The sequence below is a fragment of the Muntiacus reevesi genome, chromosome 3 (assembly GCF_963930625.1).
Source record: "Muntiacus reevesi chromosome 3, mMunRee1.1, whole genome shotgun sequence".
Lineage (NCBI taxonomy): Eukaryota > Metazoa > Chordata > Mammalia > Artiodactyla > Cervidae > Muntiacus > Muntiacus reevesi.
The window spans coordinates 132540958-132544173 of record NC_089251.1 but is presented as its reverse complement, the minus strand read 5'-3'; the positions used below and the strand labels follow the sequence as shown (position 1 = coordinate 132544173).

The 3216-nt window shown below is 41.9% G+C and overlaps 1 pseudogene; it reads right to left on the bottom strand.

The window, feature by feature from the left end:
• Nucleotides 1–1187: 1187 nt before the first annotated feature.
• On the bottom strand, nt 1188–1536 carry LOC136163230 (small ribosomal subunit protein uS10-like; annotated as a pseudogene).
• Between the last annotated feature and the right edge of the window lie 1680 nt (nt 1537–3216).

The following is a 3216-nucleotide window of genomic DNA, read 5'->3' as shown; positions in this document are numbered from 1 at the left end:
TTTTACAGCCACGGTGTCTGGGTTTGGCATTGATCGTTCCTCCCCTGGTCCCAGCATCCCCATGTCCCTTACCTTCCACACCCTGAGTCAGGTCTGGCTTCCATCTTCCTGCTTCTGACACTCTGACCCAAACAAACAGGCAAGAAAACACTGCAGCTTTCCTGTCCCGGTCGGGTTTGGTGACAGTAAATGTATTACCTATTAAAGCGAGTGTTCATGCCTGCTCTCTGGGTCTAAGGAACATTGCCTGAGAAGAGGACCTATTTAGAAAAGGTGAGAGGACAAAGATATAGAAAACTAGCATGTGTCTTAACACAGGCTGAGTCTCCATCACCACCTTTCCCTTCAGAAAATCAACCAGAGGCAGCCAGCTGTGCATCCCACCTATTGGCTCAAACTTCTCTGTTGTCCTTCCTGGTATAGACTAGTGCGTCACAAGTGCCACACGTTTTCTTCACACCATTGTCTTTCAGTATCCACAGGGGATTGGTTTCTGGACCCCCAGGCATGTACCAAAAGCCATGGATGCTCAAGTTTCTTTTATAAAACGGCATAGTATTTGCATATAATCTCCACTATAGTTTAAATCAGCTCTGGATTACTTATAATACCTACCACAATATCAACATTATTTAACTAGTTCTAGTAAATACAAGGTAAATGCTATGTAAACAGTTGCAAGTACACAGCAAATTCAAGTTTTGCTTTTGGCAACTTTCTGGAATTTTTTTCCCAGATATTTATATACATGGATCACTTTGGCCCAGATGGTAAAGAATCTGCCTGCAATGCTGGAGACCCAGTCTCCATCCCTGGGTCAAGAAAATCCCCTGGAAAAAGGAATGGCAACCAACTCCAGTATTCTTGTCTGGAGAATCCAATGAACAGAGGAGCCTGATGGGCTACAGTCAGTCCATGGGGCGGAAAAGAGTCAGACATGTCTGAGTGACTAGCACTTTCACTTTCACATTTAATAAACACAATGTATTTATTGTATTTGTATTTATTTCACAAGTAATAACTACAATGCAAATGCTAACTAAACAGTTGCAAGTACACAACAAATTTGAGGTTTACTTTTGGGAACTTTCTGGAATGTTTTCCCATGTATGTGTATATATATATATATATATATATGTATATATGTATATTTAACAGCTGATTCTTGACTTATTCAAAAGGTTGATTTAGGCATCAACAATGGTGATTTCCACCTCCTCCTGACTCAGTACTGATGGAAGTGATCTGACAATCTCAGAAGGACTGTGCAGGTCCATGAGTCGCTTGTGGATCCTCACCTGGAGTCAATCCTAAGTCTTAGAACCTTCACCACATGGAGTTTTCCTTGTAGTTATTCTGTCTTGGTAGGCATCAGAACGAGTCCTTTCACTTGGAGATTCCTTTCCTTTGCGCCTCTGATCAGGTCTGCACATAGCTTCTTCAGAGACTTCACGTTGCGGCTGGTGATGGTGATCTAATCTGGTGAATGGCCACCTCTGGCTCCATGGGAGTCTTACTCCTGTCTTTAAAGGTCATAGATGCGGCGGCTTCCCAACAGACTTGTTCCCCCGTGAGAGCAAACAGTGGTGAGTCAGGAGCAGGAGCGGGTGGCCTGGGGTTCCCCTGCAGTGGAAACCGTGTTTCCCTCAAAGAGATCCCAGATATTTTTGATCTGAGGTTGGTTGAATCTGTGGATACAAAACCCCCAGGTACAGATTGCTACCTGTTCTATTAGTTACTTATTAATATTGTATTCCAAAATTATCATCTATCCTTTTAAAACATAAATTCTTCGTTATCGTTACCTTCTCCAAATTCAAAAGATTCATGCAGTCATGAGTTTAATATACTATTTTTATTATTTCCCTAACACTTAAAGAATTCTCACTGTATATCAGGTCCCTCTCTAAATACTTTATCAATGTTAGCTTATTGAATCTTCACAACAACCCTATGAGGTAGAAGCTACTATTATTCCCATTTTACAGATGAGGAAATTGAGGCTTAGACTGATGAGCAGGAAATCACGGTAATTAGTAGAACTGGGATTGGAATCCAGGTAGACGGGCTCTAGAACTTGAGTTTCACCTGAGTTTAAGTTAACTCCTATGCTATTCTGCTATATCCTTTTTTAATACAAAATTTTTAAGCTATTAAAAAGTTTTCATTTTAATTCATATACTGTCTCAAATCATCTCATAGACCACTCAGTTTTACATCAACACTTGAAGAAATACCAGCTGAGTGTAAAAGAATTCTGGATTCAGAGAAGACTTGATTTCAATTCCCTTTTCACTCCTTACTTGCTTTGTGGCCCTGAGCAAACTTTCTGACCAGCGTTAAGCCTCAGTTTCCCCCCATGGGGACCTTAGATAGGAATTCTTACTTCTTACTGGTGGTTGTAGAGACTGAAGAAATCATGCCACTGCAAACGCTCTGGGAAACATTATGGTCGCAAGTCAACATCATCCCCTCTAACGATGAAGAAATATTTAAAATTAAGGAAATGTTGCCCCAACTTTTTCACTACAAGCAGCCCCTGCTGGTTGAAAAATCTTTCATATAAAAAAGTAGATCCTTACATTTCCTTTGTGCTGTAGAGGCTGTTGCTGCTGCCGCCGATCCAAAATAAATTACTTCATGAAGTAAGTTCTGTTTATATTATTCCACTACCTGATGACTTCCTATGTATAACATTCAAATGTGAGCATCTCAGCCAAAGGTCCATAAAGCCACTTCCCCCACACTTTACACTTCACCGTACTAAACATCTGCTTTTCTTGGCCACCTGAGTTGATGAGTTTCACTTTGCACCATAGTGAGGTCCAGGTGTCAGGCGAGGACCCAGACATGTTCTTCCCTCATTGCCTCAAGGGGGGTCAGGTTTATAGTCCCATTTCCCCCACAAGAGCTGGTGATGAGGGAGACACTGCAGCTGGGCGTCATTACCCTCAATCAACGGCCGTGACATTTTTTTGAAGGTAGCAGGCAAGGCTGAAGAAGGTTGCATTCTCACATTTTCAGCCAGGTTGGAGTCATGGCCATCTGGAAAGACGGATATGAGTATAAACCTCAGTGAGGGAACTTCAGTTTTTCCTTCTTTGGGAGCTCCTACAACTTAAAGATTCCTGGTGTCCTCATCCTGGGAGGAACGTGTTTTCTAAACGCAACCTGCAATAGTAGACAGGGGTCTCATCTCTGTTCCTTTCTGCTCCT